At 50.4% G+C, this 18,341-nt stretch overlaps 1 protein-coding gene across 1 annotated transcript in view; it reads left to right on the top strand.

Moving 5' to 3' along the window:
• Nucleotides 1–3,128: 3,128 nt before the first annotated feature.
• The window catches only part of AGPAT3 (1-acylglycerol-3-phosphate O-acyltransferase 3), a 63,151-nt gene continuing 47,938 nt past the window's right edge, over nt 3,129–18,341 (top strand). The window contains exon 1 of the mRNA XM_060099698.1: nt 3,129–3,197. The gene's annotated coding sequence lies outside the window, so the exon portion shown is untranslated. The remainder of the gene's footprint in view (nt 3,198–18,341) is intronic.

Genomic DNA, 18,341 nt, shown 5'->3' with positions numbered 1-18,341 from the left:
GCAAAAATCAATGAGATAGAAAACAAATGGTAGAAAAGTATCAATGAAACCGAAAGTTGGTTCTTTGAAAGAATCATTAAAATTGGTAAACCTCTAGTTAGACTGATCAGAAAAAAAAGAGAGAAGAAAAACTACCAAAATCAGAACTGAGAGGGGAAGAGTCACTAGAGATCCTAAGGGAATATTCTGCAATGTTCCATGCCAGGAGATGTGAGAGCACAGATGAAAGGGACAAATTCCTGGAGCAAAAGAAATCACTAAAACGTATTCAAGTCAAAATAGCTAACCCAGGGCTTCCCTGGTGGCGCAGTGGTTGAGAGTCTGCCTGCTGATGCAGGGGACACGGGTTCATGCCCCGGTCCGGGAAGATCCCACATGCCACGGAGCGGCTAGGCCCATGAGCCATGGCCGCTGAGCCTGCGCGTCCGGAGCCTGTGCTCCGCAACGGGAGAGGCCGCAACAGTGAGAGGCCCGCGTACCGCAAAAAAAAAAAAAAAAAATAACCCAAATAACCCTGAATCTATCAAAAAATTCAATTTGTATATAAAAACCTTCTAACAAAGAAAACTCTTGGCCCAGATGACATCATTGATGAATTCTATCAAACATTTAAGGAGGAAATAGTACCAATTCGTAGCTCATTTTATGAGGCCAGCATCACCCTGGTACCAAAACCACACAGGCTATGGACCAATATCCATCATGAACAAAATCCTGCCTGAATTAGAAAATTTTAGCAAAACAAACCCAGCAATATGTAAAAAGTCTACTGCACCATAACGAAGTGAGATTTATCCCAGGAATGCAAAGTTGGTTTAACATTCAAAATCAGTCATTATAGTTCACTTTATTAACAGACAAAAAAGAAAACCATATGACTATCTCAGCAAAAAAAAAAAAAAGCATTTAATACTCATTTGTGGTAAAAAAAAAAAAAATCTCTCAGCAAACTAGAAGTAGATGGCCTCAGTCTAATAAAGGGCATCTATGAAAAACCTACAGCTAACATCCTACATAATGGTGAAAGACTGAAGCTTTCCTTCTATATTGGGAGCAAGGCAAGGACATCTGCTCTTATTCACCACTCTTATTCAACATTATACTAGAAGAATAAGGCAAGAAAAAGAAAGAAAAGACATACAGAAGGGGAAAAAAGAAGTAAAAATATCTATACTCACAGATGCCATGATGGCCTATGTGGAAAATCCTAAGAAATGCACAAAGTTACTAGAACCAGTAGGTGAGTTTGGTGAATTTACAGGACACAAGGTCATTATAACAAAATTAATTTTATTTCTACATACTAGCACCGAATAGTTAAAAGCTGTAACAAAACACCATTTACAGTAGCATCAAAAATATGAAATTCCTGGGCTTCCCTGATGGTGCAGCCGTTGAGAGTCCACCTGCCGATGCAGGGGACACGGGTTCATGCCCCGGTCCAGGAAGATCCCACATGCCGCCGAGCGGCTAGGCCCATGAGCCATGGCCGCTGAGCCTGCGCGTCCGGAGCCTGTGCTCCGCAACGGGAGAGGCCACAACAGTGAGAGGCCCGCGTACCACAAAAAAAAAAAGTGAAATTCTTAGGGATAAATATAACAAAATAGTGCCAAGAGAAATTAAAGCAGACCTAAATAAATGGGGAGCTATACTATGTTAATGGACCACAGGACCCAATGTTACTAAAATGTCAATTCTACCAAAACTGTTATATAGATTCAGTGCAATCACAATCAAAATCCTGGCAAGGCTTTTTGTAGAAATTTACAAGCTTATTCTAAAATTTACATTGGAAATCTAAGGACCTAGGAGAGCTCCAATAATTTTGAAGAGGCAAAGAAAAGAGTGCCTGGCTTTAAGACTTCCTCTACTTCTGTGGTAATCTAGACGTTGTGGAATGGCAAAAATGTATACATGCAGACCATTGGAACGGAGTAGATTCCAGAGACTCACCCACACATTTATAGTAAATTGATTTCCAACAAAAGTTTCAACATAATTCAATGGGAAAGTGATAGTGTTTTCAACAGCTGGTGCCAGGACTATTGGACAGCTATGTGCAAAAACAGTGAACCTTCGCCCGACTTTGTCCCGTATTAAAAATTAACTCAGAATGGTCTGGTTGCCCAGACCTAAATACGAAAGCTAAAGCTATAAGGTTTATAGAAGAAAAAAAATGTTGTATTTGCATACAGTGTAATATTATTCAGCCTTAAAAGCAAAGTTATGACACATGCTATGACCTGAATGAACATTGAGGACATTATGTTCAGTGAAATAAGCCAGACACAAAAGGACAAATACTGTGTGACTCCATTTATATGAGGTCCTTAGAGTCATCAAGTTCATAGGGACAGACAGCAGGACGGTGGGGGACAGGGCCTGGGGAGGGGATGGGAGTGAGTGTTTCATGGGGACAGAGTTTCAGTTCGGGAAGATGGAAAGTTCTGTGGATGGACAGTGGTGATGGCTCCACATCAGTGTGAATGGACTTAACCCCACGGAACTGTTCACTGTAAAATGGTTTAAATGGTGATGTGTATGTGTATTTTACCACAATTCAAAACAAACAAACAGAAACAAGGACTAAAATTAGCCAGTCGGCCTGGGTTTGGCTTTATCAATGGCAGACTGGGCTGGCCTGGGGAGAGCCCCTCCCGCAGGGTTAGTGGGTTTGGGAGGGAGGAGAGTGCAGGCGAGGTCGGCAGGGAGCCTCAGCGCCCAGAGGGGCCGGGAGGCCTGGAGGCTGTTCTGCTCCTTGTCCATCCATCCAGGAGGTGGCCTACCTTCAGCTGTTCCTGCGAGCCTGCAGGGGAGGTTGAAATTGCTTCGCTGTCTGTCCTGGGGTGTGGTCTCTGCATCTCTCCTGTTCATTTATGGGCCATCTGTTGGGCCTCCTTATCAGGCGGGGGGAAGGAACAGCACTTGGAAAGGCCTGATAGGCTGTGTCCCTGGTGTTTGCTTAAGTTAGTGGACCATTCAGGTCATCGGGACCTGAATCAAGTTCATTCATAACTGTCTGCTTCCCTGATGTGCAGTCTTTTTGATTTTAAAGTAACTGCGTGTAGTTTATTCACTGAGTATTTTTCCAGTCCTGCCTAAGTACATTTGTGTTTGTCTTTAACTCTCAGGCCTTCAAGTTGGAAACCTCTGAGGACGATTGCTCACCCCGCTGACCCTGCTGACCCTGGGCCGCGGTGAGTCAGGAGAGGGAGGCACCTGATGCTTGAGCCGCGTGCGTGTGTGCGTGTGTGTGCACATGTGTGTTTATTCCTGTTCCCTGGAGCAGCCCTGGAGTGGGTCCTGCCCCAGTGGTCTGGACCTGACTGTCGGCAGACACGGAAGTCTATCGCCTTGAGAGCCAGGCTCGCTGATCCAGCTTCAGTGACATTGAAGGGACTGAGCAGGGCACAGCCGGGCCTTAACACATTGTTGGATTTTCTTAAAGGGGTATACACTTTAAAGTTTTCTTACAGCCAAAGGATATTTATTGTAATCAGAATACAAATGAAAAAGTCCCGGTACGGTTCCCCTTCTGTTCGTTCCTGGAGGGATGAGTGAAGGGGCCAAGCTAAAACTGCTGCTGGGTGGAGGGCATCTCGGGAAGTGAAGAATGGGCGGCCCCCTAGCAGAGCTGGACCCGGCTTTTGTTAGCAGACCTGGAAGTCCGTGAGTCTTTGGAGATGGACGTAGCTGTCCAGCCGAGTCGTCCAGGGCTGGACTGTGGCCTGGAGGTCAGGGAGCATGTTTACCATCAGGATGTTCTGCTCCTGTGGGTAGTTCCTCCGGGAAGCTCAGTGGTCGTCGGCAGCTGTGGCAGAGAGCACTGGTCAGGTGGCCTTGGTTCCTCTGGGGCTGAGGACAGAACCTGGCCGCAGAGTGACCGCCAGTGACCCGGCCCTCTCCCGTGCTCCCGTGTCCTGGCTTCGGGCCGTCCAGGTCCTGCCTTTCAGGCTCCACGCTGACCTCACCTTCTGCGCGCAGACGCATTCTCAGGGATCTGCCGCGTTAGGTGACTGAGTGACAGGTTCCTTTTGTATTAATCCAGCCTTGACCAGAAGGCCTCCCCCTGCCATTTCTTCTTTGGACCCAGGAGACATCTGTCACTTAAAGTGCTTTCTGCAGAGAGCGAGTCCAGCCATTATGTTTGGAAGTTTACAAGTTTCACTGGGATCCCAGCTCCTGGTGGGCAGGCAGTTTCCCCTCGTGTGTAATAGTTACACGGTGTTCTGATAGCGACTAGCCTAGCCGGTTAAGAACAAGCTCTGGGGATGTGAACAGGATGAACGCAAGCCTGTGTCAGTCGCATGCTTTTTATATTTATCGTCATGACTTATTGAAAATAATGTTGCTTAAATGTATGAGTGGAGCATTGCAGTTAAAATGACTCTGTTTAGTGTCTCTTTATAATTAAGTATTTTACTATGAGTGCTCATTGGATAACTGGAAATATAAATGTGACCACATGGCAGCTGTCAGCTACCCCGTTCTCTGAGCAGGTAGCTCACCTTCCAACATTCTGAATCAACAAAACTTTATTTGCTTTTTTTGCTCATTATTGATTGAGTACACAGCTTGTGGTTTTAGCTGTTAAATTGTTGCAAGCTTCTGTTCTGTGCAAAAGAAAATCATACTACATTTGTATCCTAAAGTTGAGCTCTCCATGTATTCCTTTCCTTTTGAATATCATCTGGCAGTGGGTGAACTATACTTGGGGCTAAAAGGATTCTCTCCCTCTAACTGCCACTGCCCATGATGTGGCCTGCGATGGCCACGGGGGCTGTGGGTGGCACCAAGAGCCTTTTGATGTGTGAAGCATGTCACGTCCTACGCGGCAGGCATGTATCGTCAACACTGGTTTGTTTCTGGAGGACAGTGACCGGGGGGCCCTGGTCATCAACCAGACCTCTCCCAGAAAGATGGGATTGGGGGAGGTTGGAGATGGAAATCAGTTTGCTCTCCCTCTTTTAAGTTCTTCAGCAATTGAGGGCTGGGAAAAGGGACGGGGAGAAGAGTGGCAAGTGGAGACGTGCTTTTCAGCTCCGGGACAGTCAGACTTATAACCAAGCATCCAGCAAGATTAACTCAACATTTACAAAAAGAAATGACTTTTCAGTTACGCATGTACGACTTACCACTTTTTAGAGGCAGGAAAGATATAACCCCCGCCCCTGCCGCCCCAGCTAGTAATCATCAGTATTGAAATTTAAAGCAAATCATTCGTTTGTGACTTGAACTGGCACCTCTCAAAAGATGTCCAAATGTCTAATAAACATCTGAAAAGATGTGCAACTTAATTAGTCATCAGAGAAATGGAAGTTACAAACCCCAGTGTGGTTTGATGAGTGGAAGGATGAGGTGAGTGGACCAGGGTGGGGGGCAGCGGGGCTCATCCATCACGCTTTTTTTTTTTTAACATTTATTTTATTTTTAAAAAATTATTTATTTTACTTTTGGCTGCGTTGGGTCTTCATTGCTGCACGCGGGCTGTCTCTAGTTGTGGTGACCGGGGGCTACTCTTTGTTGCAGTGCACGGGCTTCTCATTGTGGTGGCTTCTCTTGCTGGGAGTGCAGGCTCTAGGCGCACGGGCTTCAGTGGTTGTGGCGCGCGGGCTCCATAGTTGTGGCTCGTGGGCTCTAGAGCGCAGGCTCAGTAGTTGTGGCTTGCGGGCTTAGTTGTTCCACGGCATGTGGGATCTTCCCGGACCAGGGCTCTAACCCGTGTCTCCTGCACTGGCAGGCGGATTCTTAACCACTGCGCCACCAGGGACGCCCCTCATCCATCACTCTTATCATTGCTATCACGCATGTCGGCTCTGAGCTGAGCACTTAAACATCCCTCACTGTTCAGTTCTCTTCCCATAGTGCGGAGCGAATGTTACTTGTGTTTTTCTGATGAGGACGCAGGCTCAGGATGAGTCCTTTGCCTGTGCTCACGAGTGGCCCCCTGGGGTTCAGAGCCCTGCCGTGCCCCGAGGGCAGGTGTATGTGGTCCTGTCCCTGGTGGCCCCTGGCACCCTGGTGGACACTTGTGTTGGTCGTCAGGTCCTGCGCCAGCCGTGCAGGATGTGCGGTTGCTGCCCAGGAGGGAGAGGCTGGGGGAGAAGCCGGGAGAGCGCTAGGACCTCGGCTGTGCGGACCCTTGGGCTCTGGGACCTGAGAACGCCCGCCTCCAACGTGGTCCCAAGGCAGCATGCTTAGCGGCTGGCTCTGTGGCCCCCTCACTGATGAATGGTAGAACAAACAAAACATCTCTCCTACATAGCTTATTGCAATTTTAGCTCCCACGAGTTTTCCATTAACTTTTCTTACAAGTTTTAAGATGACTGGAAGGTTTCCCTTAGTCTTTCTTAGGTACTGATGCTGAAACAGTGCCTTTCCCTCCCCCGCTGTGGCCCACGTGGACTGCAGACTCAGAACTCAGTCCAGGGGGTGGAGGGAGGGGGGCAGGGGGAGGGGCTGTGAGGGCGGCCGAGGTGGGAGGCCCCCCTGTGCAGCCCCCTGCATGGCCGTGTTTGAGGACAGGTTCTCTTTGCTCTAAAGGCGACACGAGGGGCTGAGCAAAGGGCTCAGACTTCGACGGGCCAAGTTGTGTCTGGAGGAGCCTGGTATCCTGCAGGATAAGCTTTTTCCCTTAAAAAACAGTCTTAACAGTGTTCAGCATAATTGTTTAGACTTCGTAACCGCTGGAGAGACAGAAGGTTGGAGGTTTATAAGCCAGCAGGTAATTTTTTGTTAATATTTAAATCTTAATTAAAGAAGCGATACGTGCTTATAAAAGTTAAACACAGAACCAAACCTAATAAGTAATCAAAATTCCATTCTTTACTCCCTCCCAAATCCCACCCTTCTTCCTGGAGGGAACCACTATAACTGGTTTGTGGTTTATCCTTTCAGAGCTTGTCAAAATACACGTAAGAACACACAGGCACAGAGCTTCTAAAAATGTGTTTGTGTGTCATGATATCCAGCTGTGCAACTTCATTTTAACTTGCTTGGGGGTCTTTTACTACACATAGATCTACCTCATTTAAAAAGAGTTAGCTTCCTCTTTTATGCATGTTCTAAAGGGCATGGCTGTATATACACATACGCACACACGCGCACACGCTTTATAAGGAGTCTGGGTGACGGTTTCAGAGCACAGTTGCCCGGTTATCGGTTTCTTAGAGCCAGAGTGTGCTTTCAAGACTTGAGATGTGTTCGTGTGTCTCAGAAAGTATCATAACTGGCACACTCATTCTTGTATTGAGGGGCTGGGGGTGCTGGGTAAGCGCAGTGGGGACAGTCCTCTGGGAGGTGGTGATGGGCCTCGAGGCTCTGCAGTGTCTGAGCGGCCCGCCCGGCCCAGATGCCTGACCTGCTGGAAGGTGGACTTTGCCCCCTGCCCGTGTGGAGTCTCTGGCTGGTGATGTTTGTAAGTTGGAGGGGTGGGCGTGGGTAGGCTCTACATGGACAGTGGCCTGGGCCGGATTCCCTCTCCACTGAGGAGGGTCTGTTTTCTGGAACATTCCAGGCCGCGTTCCTGTCGTTGGTACACATATAAAGGGCTGTGCGCACACGTGGTTACACGCGCTTTATCGCCTGGTCACCAGCGTTCGGTAGCAAAGCCGGGTCCTTCAAGTATCTAAAGTGCAAGCACAGCAGAAGCAGAAACGGGCCGGGGCCTCCATCTGGCTCTGCTTGGCCACAAGGCCACCGTGTCCCACAGACGCCGTCTGCCTGGCTTCTCCTTATCTCTCGGTGAATAGAACTGAAAGTGGAAGAATCCTCTCAAGCGCTGTGCCTGAGCACCAGGACGCTTGCCGCCGGCTGGCCTGGGCCTGGAACAGGACGAGCGGGGATGGGCGTCCGGGGAAGCGCCTTCTGGAACCGCGAGTTCCCACAGCCGTCTCGCGCACTTGGCTCTGGCCTTGCCTGAAGTTGTTTCACACTGGCTTGTGTGTGAATTGAAATTAGGAAGCGTGTCCATGGAAACATAGAAACCCCAGGACCAAGGTAGGCAAGGGACAGTCCAGCTTGCACAGCCCAGCACAGATGCTGGAGAGAGGCCTGGTCCGTGAGTGCCTGTCGGGTGGCGCACGTGTGGCCCCTTCTCGGGGTTAGGACTGCTGTGCTGTCTTCCTGGTTCCCCCAGCGACGTGAGCTTCTCTCCGGGGAGCTGCTGGCTGGGAGCAGACCTGGGAGGAGGGAGGCCCTGCCCGGCTGCCCACATGCCGGAACCCTCGCTGCCCCCTTGCTATCGCCAATAACCTGTCTCAAGAACTTCCTGGATTTTCTGTGTAGACAGTCATATCACCTACAAGTGACAAAAGCTGGTTTCCTTCTTTTTAACCCTGATTTCTCTTATTTCTTTCCTTGTCTTATCACCGTGGCTGCAGTGAGCTTTCTGGGGAGTAGGGGCCTTGATGCCGGACGTCCTTAGACAGTTATGGGTGTTGCTGGGCATCATCAGCTGCTTTTCCTGAATCTCATGAAATAATCGTGTTGTTTTTCTTCTTTTGTCTCTGTTGACAATCACTAGACTAATTGATTTTCTATGGTAGACCATTCCTGTGTCCTGGCATAAACCAAATGTGGTCATGATGTTTTGGGGTTTTTTTTAACTATGTGACTGGAATCAGTTTGCTAAGGTATATTTATTGAGAATGTCCAGTCTGTGTTCACGTATCTGATTGGCCTGTTAAGTAACAGGCGTCTTGTCTTTTTCCTGATGTTTGCTGGATGCCTCTTGTGTTTCTCCATCAAGTAAATGCTGATTTGGAGTCTTAGATGTTATCACCTCACGGAGAAGCATAGGGTGAGTCTATCATCTTAAGGGGAAGCATATAATGAGTGTATGTAATCATTTTAAATTGCTCCTACTTTATTGAGTGTTCTTGTCAGGGAGTGAGGTTAGATTTTGTTAAATTATCTGCCCAGAATTCTTTTTAAAGAAATATAATGGATTTTATTAATAGATTTCCTACTATCAAACCATCCTTGCATTCATGGAGCAGACCTCACTTGGTCATGATGCATTATCTTTTTAATGTGCTGTTAGATTCTGTTTGCTAATTTTAGAGGAATTTTTGTACTTATATTTGTAAGTAAAGAGCAGTGGGTCTCAAACTTTTGGTCTCTTTACACTCTTAAAAAATTATTGAGGACCCTAAAAAGCTTTTGTTTTTGTGAGTTACATCTACTGTGGTTCTCAGCTGGGGGTGATCCTTCCCCCACCCAAGGGGACATTTGGCAACATCAGAGATGCTTTTGGTTGACACACTGGCATGGTGGGGCATCTCTACTGGCATCCAGTGGGTAGAAGTTAGGGATGCTGCCGAATGTCCTACAATGCACAGGACAGTCCCCTGACAGAAGAGTATCTGGTCCCAAATGTCAATAGTGCTGCAGCTGAGAAACCCTGCTCTTGATAGGTAATCGTTTAGAAATCAACACAGAACATTAAAAAATTTTATTTAATAATTCATTTAAAAGAGCAGCAATAAACCCATTACATGTTAACATAAATAGCATTTTTTAATGAAGAAGAACTGTATTTTCCAAAACTGAAAAAAAAATGTAATGAGGAGAGGGCCATTATTTTATATTTCTACAATGTAATTAATCTCTCAGGCATCTGAGCTAATAGGAGACCCCTGAAATATCTGCTTCTGCATTCAGTCTGTTTTACTGTGTTGCTTGGTGGAGCTATGCGATGAAAATTCTGCTTCACCAAGTATGTGCTTGGAAAACAGACGACTCTCAGACTCCTCCCACCCCACCCCGGGGTCCTCACATCACACTTGAGAACTGTTGATTTAGACAAGTTCCCTTCTTTCTGCTCTCTCACATTGTGGATTCAGCATCACACTTCCTTCATAAAAAGGCATTTGGAAATTTCCTTCCTTCTCTGTGTTCTGGAGAATGTTAAGTTGTGTCAAGATAATCTGTTCTTATAGGATTGGTAGATTTCTCCTCTGAGTCATCTGGGTTTGGTATCTTTCATTAGAGGTAACTCTGACAGACAACTCTTTTAATTCTATAAAACTAGGTCTGGGGCTTCCCTGGTGGCGTAGTGGTTGGGAGTCCGCCTGCCGATGCAGGGGACACAGGTTCATGCCCCAGTCTGGGAGGATCCCACATGCCGCGGAGCGGCTGGGCCTGTGCGCCATGGCCGCTGGGCCTGCGCGTCCGGAGCCTGTGCTCCGCAACGGGAGAGGCCACGGCGGTGAGAGGCCCGCGTACCGCCAAAAACAAAAAAAACCTAGGTCTGTTCAGACTTTCTATCTTTTCTGTGGTCACTGTTTCTGTAAATTTTTTTCTCTTAGAAAATTATCCACGTCATCCAAGTTTTCAAGTTTATTTGCATAGAGATGTACAATTATTTCCGTGATTTTTTAAAAACTTTATTTTTTGATGGTTTTTCTCTCTTTTCTTATTTTATGTATTTTTATTGCTCTAGGGGGTGTATCTGTTTTATTAATTAAAAAAAATATTTATTTATTTTTGGCTGTGTTGGGTCTTCGTTTCTGTGTGAGGGCTTTCTCCAGTTGCGGCGAGCAGGGGCCACTCTTCATCACGGTGCGCGGGCCTCTCACTATTGCGGCCTCTCCCGTTGCAGAGCACAGGCTCCAGACGCGCAGGCTCAGTAGTTGTGGCTCAGGGGCTTAGCTGCTCTGCAGCACGTGGGATCTTCCCAGACCAGGGCTCAAACCCGTGTCCCTTGCATTGGCAGGCAGATTCTCAACCACTGCGCCACCAGGGAATTTTTTTGAAAACCAGTTTTTAAAGATTTAACTATTATAATGCTTTTTTTTTCTAACTCACTTTTTGCTTTTACCTTATTAATTCCTTCAGTTACTTTTGTAATTCTAACTTTCTGAATTGGAGGCTTAACTCTCTTATTTTCATGCTCTCATTTCTAAAGATTTAAAGTATTTAATGTGATAAATTTTCCTCCAAGCACTGCTTTAGTTTTCATTATGTTTTCTAGAAATTCTGCAGTTTGGGTTTCTACTTCCCCTGGAGAGGAGCGTCTAAGAGGAAAATATTCATATTTGGGGCGGGCGGTGGGGTGGGAAAAAGGCCTTTTCTGTTTCCTGATTTCTAGGCAATATTGTTTGTGTATTTTTTTTTTTTTTTTGCAGTACGTGGGCCTCTCACTGCCGTGGCCTCTCCTGTTGCGGAGCACAGGCTCTGGACGCATAGGCTCACGGGCCCAGCCGCTCCGCGGCATGTGGGATCCCCCCGGACTGGGGCACGAACCCACGTCCCCTGCACCGGCAGGTGGACTCTCAACCACTGCGCCACCAGGGAAGCCCTGTTTGTGTTTTAATTACTGTTTGGGATTTGTTGAAAATTTCTTTGTTGCTTCATTTATGGGCACTGTTCATGAATGCTTCTATGAGCAATTGAGAGAACGTGTGCCTTCTCTTATCAAGTGCAGGGTTGGCTACCTGTCCTAAAGATCCACTCCTGTGTCTTGCTGCTGCGTCGTCTGTGGTCTCTCTTAGTTCTTGACCACTGTTCCTTCTTGGATTAAAAGAGATGCATAACATCTATTATTAGCATGCTTCGATTTGTTTCTATGGCATCCCTGTAATTTCTGCCTTATGAAAAGTAAAGCTGCATTATTTGGTACATAGATATTAAACTTATATCTTCCTTGAGAATTTCAGTTTCTAGAATTATAAATAGTCCTCTGTTGTCTCACTAATTTCACGTGCCTGATATTTTATTCTCTGATATCAAGATTTTGAACCCTATTTTGGGGGCATTTCCCAGTATATATTTATTCATTCTTTTCGACCCTGATGAATTGTTTTGGTTGAGGTATTCTGTTACACCTAGCAGAGCTGAATTTTTTTTCACAAGCCAGTATGAAAATATATCCCTTTTTGTAGCTGATCTTAGCCCATTTGTGTTGACTGATATGATCCATGTGTTTGGATTAGTGCTGTTCCTATTGTGTGTATTTCAAGGGTAAATACAGATAGAATGGTGCCCATACATAAATACACTCACTGATTCTGTATGTGGTGTCTGCTCGTAGCCTTTCTGGTGTTTTGTTTTGTGTTTGCTGGTGCTGACCCGATAGATGGGAAAATGTGTTTGGCCTTAGTGGTCACCTAACACGAGTAGCTTTATGTCAGATCCTGGGTCCCCTCCTTCTGGATAATGTCTTTTGTTTCTCTACTAGGAGTGACAGTAAGATGCCCTGAGACCTCCCCTCCCCGCGGCGTTCCCCTGCCTGGCACCTGCTCCCGACGCCCCTGCACGCGGGCTCCCCGTCAGTGTACCTGCTTCTGCCCACCTGCCCTGCTTGGTTGCCATCCTGTCGGGTCAGCCGTCTCCACCTGGTCTCTCTCCCCTGGAACACGCCAGAGCTCCTTCCGGTGGCCAGGCGGTGTCCTCCAGCCATGTGGTGGGCACCGGTTCAGAACCACTTGTCCCCGTGTGCCAGCCCCCTTCATGGCTTAGGGCCTCCCTGCTTCAAGTCTGCTTCTCCATCTTACTGTGCCACGCCATCGTTCTGCCCATGGGTGTTTGTCTGCGTGTCTTTCCTTTGCCTTCAGTGTCTGTCTTTCTGTGACATCGCGTCTTAGCTTGTCTCCTGTACGTCTAGCAGACAGCTGGAATTTTAGACTGCTCTTTTTTTTTTTTTTTTTTGCGGTACGCGGGCCTCTCACTGTTGTGGCCTCTTCCGCTGTGGAGCACAGGCTCCGGATGCGCAGGCTCAGCGGCCATGGCTCACGGGCCCAGCCACTCTGCGGCATGTGGGATCTTCCCGGACCGGGGCACGAACCCGTGTCCCCTGCATCGGCAGGCGGACTCTCAACCACTGCGCCACCAGGGAAGCCCACGGCCTGCCTTTTTATCCTGTTCTTTCTCTATCCCAGACGCCCATACAGTTCTGATTGCAGCAGCCCAGCGGGTGCTGAAGTCCACAACCAGCTGTGACCACCACATTCACCCTCGCCTGCACCCCCAAGCGTGGGGACCCTTCCCAGGGCAGCTTCCCCCACCGGCTCATTCTTCTGTGGGCGTGTGTGTGTCCCCCTGTGGGAGGGTGGGGCTCAGGGCTGCCCGTCCCATCCTGGCTCTGTGATGCCAGGAACTTGGCTTTATCAGGGCTTTATCACGGACTTCAGAGCAGCTCCCGCTGTTTGGCGGCCACCGACAGCTTGTTTTCAGTTGATGGTTGTGCTTCTGTTAATCAGTAACCAGCCCCTGGCTGTTGGTTCTCTGAGGAGTCTCCAGGGGTCATGCTTGTGACCCCTGATCTCTGGAGTCTGGGGATGGGCCGGTGGGTGTCTGGGGAGGTGGGCGTGTGGTGGAGAACATTCCAGGAGCGCAGGGGGACGTCGCGGGAGACCAGCAGTAGGTCCGAGTGTCAGGATAGTCCTTTATGATTTCTCTGTATCTTGATGCTGTTTTTGTGAAGGTTTAACAAACACTTGATAGATTGTTGAGAGGATGCAGGCTTCTTTATTTGGGGTAAATGCTGTCTAGTGAAAACGATTTCCTCTTTAGTAAAAGAAAATCCTCACACCCCGGATCAGGGTGTGGGGAGCGAAAACTTGAGGAAGGAGGGAGTTTTAGTGGCTGGTGCCAGCAGAACGTGGGGGACATGGGACATCCATTTGGGTGTTTTTTCTCTGCTCTAGGTACCTCGTGTTGGACGTGCTAGAAAAATATCTCAACCAGCGAGCAACACGTGTTGTCTTTCTCAGAAGCCATGCTGCTCACAAAGGACCTGCCGTTTAATGCTTTGCAGTAAAGACAGACTCTGATCTGGGGTTTCCGGGGCGGCTGGGAGGGTCTGTTGCTCTTTGGGTTTGGAGGCCTTGGTGTCCACTGTGGTTTGTCAGTGAGGATAGGACCCGGTCACCATGACTGTGCACCTGCCCAGGCCCCTAGGCGGGCCACCCCTGCAGGAGGTCACGTGCCCAGGTGGGGGAGGGAGGCGCAGCGCCAAGCCTGCGGCGCGTCCGTCACAGATCGCGTCCAGCAATCGCTAACCGTAGTGGAGGCCACGGGCCACGTGCCGCTTGGGGTCGGGGTGGGCGAACGCCTGCAGGCCTCGCTGCCTGTGGAGGCCCCGGGCCCCGGGGAGGCAGCACGGATCGACATGAGATGCGCGCGAAGCCCCACCTTCGGGCCATCCGTTCTTCGTCGATTTATAGGGCCCTTCTCGGTTCCCAGGGCGACGTTCCAGTGGGCGGTGGCGCCGAGGTGGTGCAGACAGACAGACAGACACCAAAATGCCGGGTGACAGGTGCTGCAAGGAACCTAGCTGGGGGTGTGTCAGAGTGACGGTGGGGTGGACGCTGCGGGGGAACAGACAGCCCCTCCTCGGGGGAGGGGCAGGAGGTAAAGGGCCCCAGCAGGAGCGCGCTGGAGCGGGGACAGACGGGCTGAGGGACGGCAGGACGGACACAGCACAGCGGGTGGGGAGCAGTGGAGTACGGACAGCGGGCCCAGCAGCCAGGCTGGGGGTTTGCTCTCGGTTCAGTGGGGCCCCGGCAGAGGCCCGGCACCGTCATGGTCTCACCGGACAGCGGGGGCCCCGGCTCGCTGCAGACGGCGAGGGGCACGCGTGAAGGTCGGGAGAGGGGCCGGAGGGCAGCCCGGCTTGCGGGGTGGGGTGCGTGCGTGGTGCACACGTGGGCGGGAGGGGTGCCTTGGCCGAGGGCGGGGCGGGGAGCAGGTGTGTGGAGCGTCGGCCCCCACCCCACGTGCGGTGTGGCCACGCCTGGGCGGAGCCAAGTGCCGCCGGGAGACGCTGCTTCTGCCGGTGCTCCGCGCTGGGCCCGCCTGGCAGGACGTCTGTCCAGTGTCTTCCGCCACTTCGCAGGGTAGCCGTTTTCCAGGAGCTGTGAGTATCCTTGACCTTTGGCCTGAATTTGGTGGAAAGCGGTTGGCCTTTCCCCGTTTCTCTGTCCCCCCTTCTCACTGCTGTCCATGCCTTGGCGGCTCTAGGCTGCTGACCTGTACTTGTTCTTTCAGTGTGGGGGGCTGGTCAGGCCCCAGCTTTCAGTCTCCGAAAAGAAGAAGGAGGAGACGACAGCCACGGTCTCTTCCCGGATGGCCCCCCGCCTCCTCGGGGGCGGGTCCAGCTGGCCGTGGGCAGCAGCTCCCTCTGTCCTGGGCCCTGCAGCGGCTGCCCCAGGCCGCGCTCCTGGCCGCTCCTACCTTCCTGGCTCGTAGGGCACAGAGTTTGGGTCACTGGTGAAAAGCGCCCCTCCCTGGACCCAGGCAGGAAGCAGGATCCTCCCTCCCAGCCTCCTTGCAGCTCCTTCCTGGCCAACTGGGCGGGGCTGAGGGCAGGATAAAAGCCACCTCGTGGGACTCCGGTGCATACCGTGCTCCGGAGGCACCGAGGCACGGTCCTGCAGGCTGGCGCCCAGAGCACACAGGTAAGGGCGGGGCCCACAGGTAAGGGCGGGGCTGGTGAGCTGCTCCCCAGCAGAGCCTTCCTCCTTCCCTGTGGTGGGGAGAGAGGATGGGAGTTCAGGGCCGTGCATCTCAGGCCCGCGGTCTCCAAGTCTGCACTCTCTGTGGGCTCCCCTCTTCCTAAGCTCTGGCTGCAGAAGAGTGGGGTTGGGTTAGTTGTTTATCCAGGGACCCCTCCCCACCTTGGCTGGCCTCGAAATTTGAAAATTTGCTCCTTTTCAACGCATGGAAGGTACTGCAGTTTGTCTGTCCTAAGCCTGAGCTTCAGGAGACGGGCAAGGACCGGGGACATTAGAGTTCTTGTTCTGATACGTCGTGTGCCCGACCCCAGTGCTTCACACTCGATGCTGGAATCCGTCAGGCTGTCACAGCAGATTGATTTCTGGGTCTGTAGTGTCTCCCTGGTCAGGGTGGTCAAGAGCTTTCTTCTGCCACAAATGTCATGTGAGTAACAGGAGCGACAGAGCCCGACGGTCCAACGTGAGACCCCGCGGCCCACATGCAGGTGCTGAGCCCTCGAAAGCCGAGGGGCCGTGAGAATTAAAAACATACACGGACTTCAAAGACCCAGACCAAGGGGTGATATACAACATCTCATGATTGCCTTTTTAATATTGACTGCATGTTAAAATGATATCTTGGCTATATTGGGTTAAATAAAAATACATCATTAAAGTGAATTTCACCTTTCACTTTTTTTTTTTTTTTTTTTTTGCGGTACGCGGGCCTCTCACTGTTGTGGCCTCTCCCGCTGTGGAGCACAGGCTCCGGACGCGCAGGCTCAGCGGCCATGGCTCACAGGCCTAGCCGCTCCGCGGCATGTGGGATCTTCCCAGACCGGGGCACGAACCCGTGTCCCCTGCATCGGCAGGCGGATTCTCAACCACTGCGCCACCAGGGACGCCCTCACCTTTCACTTTTTAAACGTGGAACTAGAACAATTAAATTACACGTGGGGCTCACGGTGCCTCCCTTGGCCAGCCTGCTTTGCCTGCGCCGGACGCTGAGTCTGCTGAGAGAGGAGGGGGGCCGATCGGCTGGCACTCCTGCTTCCGCCGGCCGAATGGCCATTTCTTCGGCCATTAATGCATCCATACGATGAAATACTCTGCAGCTGACTTTACAAGAATGAAATCGGTGATGCTGATGCTAACACTACTGGGCCCTGGACCGGTCCCTCATCCAGGTACTTTGCACAATTCGCTCATTTCACCTTGTCTTCCCCACTGTACAGATGAGGAAATGGAGGCTCAGAGAGGTGCGTAACTTCCTCAGGGTCACACAGCTCGTTGGTGGCGAGGCCAGGGTTCGAACCCAGGCAGTGCTCTCCGTGGTCTCCACTACTTTGGCAGAAGAGGAGAGGTTTGTACTGACCCGAAAGACTCTCCTGCTATAGTGCTTAGTCCACTCAGGCTGCTATCACAGACTCCCATAGACTGGGGGCTGATGAGAACAGACCTTTACTTCTCACAGTTCTAGATGCTGGAAGTTCAAGGTCAAGGTGCTGGGACTTCCCTGGTGACGCAATGGTTAAGAATCCGCCTGCTCGTGCAGGGGGACACAGTTTCGATCCCTGGTCCAGAAAGATCCCACATGCCACAGCTACTGAGCGTGCGCTCTAGAGCCCGTAAGCCACAACCACTGAGCTCACGAGCCACAACTACTGAAGCCCGCGGGCCTAGAGCCCATGCTTCGCAACAAGAGAAACCACTGCAGTGAGAAGCCCGCACCCCGCAACGAAGAGTAGCCTCCGCTCGCCGCAACTAGAGAAAGCCAGCGTGCAGCAATGAAGACCCAATGCAGCCATAAATAAATAAATAAATAAATAAATAAATAAAAAGACATAATTAAAAAAAAAAAAGATCAAGGTGCTGGCAGATTCAGCGTCTGGTGAGAACCCACTTCCTAGTTCACAGCCAGCCATCTTGGCACTGGGTCCTCCCATGGTAGAAGGGGCAGGGAGCTCTCTGGGGTCCCTTTTATAAGGAGCTCCACCCTCATGACCTAATCACCTCCCAAAGACCCCACCTCAAATGCCGCCCACTGGATATGACTGGGATTTCAACGATGAATCTGGGGGGAGACGAAACCATTCAGTCCATAGCACAGAGCATGGAGGGAAAAAGGCAAGTTACAGAGTCTACAGTATCACAAAGTGTGATCATCTGAAATCACCACATTTGAAAACTACAAGCGTCAGAAGAAGAGACACCAGACTCCACAGCTGTCGGCCTGGGGGTGGGACGGGGCCGCGGCAGACACTTCCCTTCTTACTGTGCACTTCTGCATGGTTTCACATTTTTACAGCCCCAAATTTATTACTCGCTGCTCATTTACAGAATCTTGTTAATTTGCAAAATCTTTTAAAAAACGGAGTTCAGAAGTTGGGGTGTTGTCTACTGGAAACATTTCGCTGGAGCTGGAGAGCTGGGCGGGCCGTTCTCCCCCAGGCTGAGATGTGCAGCCTTGCGTGTCCCGCTGAGTGGAGGGTCCAAGGAGTTCCCCCCGCCCCTCAGTGAAACAAAGCTACTTCTCTAATCTTCCACCCCGCCGTCTTCTCTGCTCCCCGCAGAGACTAGCAGGTTTCTTTGCAGCTGTGAGGCTCAAATGTTCTCAGATCCAGGGGAAATCTGCCTTTCAGTGGATGTGGGGAAAATAGGCATTTCCCGAACGTTTTGGTTGGTTTTTGCTCCTTGCTGTTTAAGACGCGATTCCCACTTCTGGTTTTGCAGTTAGCTGGCCTGGCTCCGACTCCTGACTCTGCTGCGTGTTCGCTGTGTGACTCTGGGCAAGTTGCATAACCTTTCTGAACCTTAGTTCCCTCATCTGTAAATGAAGCTCCTAAGGAGTGCCCACCTCCCGAGAGAGCTGTGAAGCATGAGGCTGCAGACTCACAGAGCCGC

This window comes from Mesoplodon densirostris, chromosome 5 (genome assembly GCF_025265405.1).
Source record: "Mesoplodon densirostris isolate mMesDen1 chromosome 5, mMesDen1 primary haplotype, whole genome shotgun sequence".
In the NCBI taxonomy this organism is placed as follows: Eukaryota; Metazoa; Chordata; class Mammalia; order Artiodactyla; family Ziphiidae; genus Mesoplodon; species Mesoplodon densirostris.
This window is presented reverse-complemented; position numbering and strand designations above follow the sequence as displayed.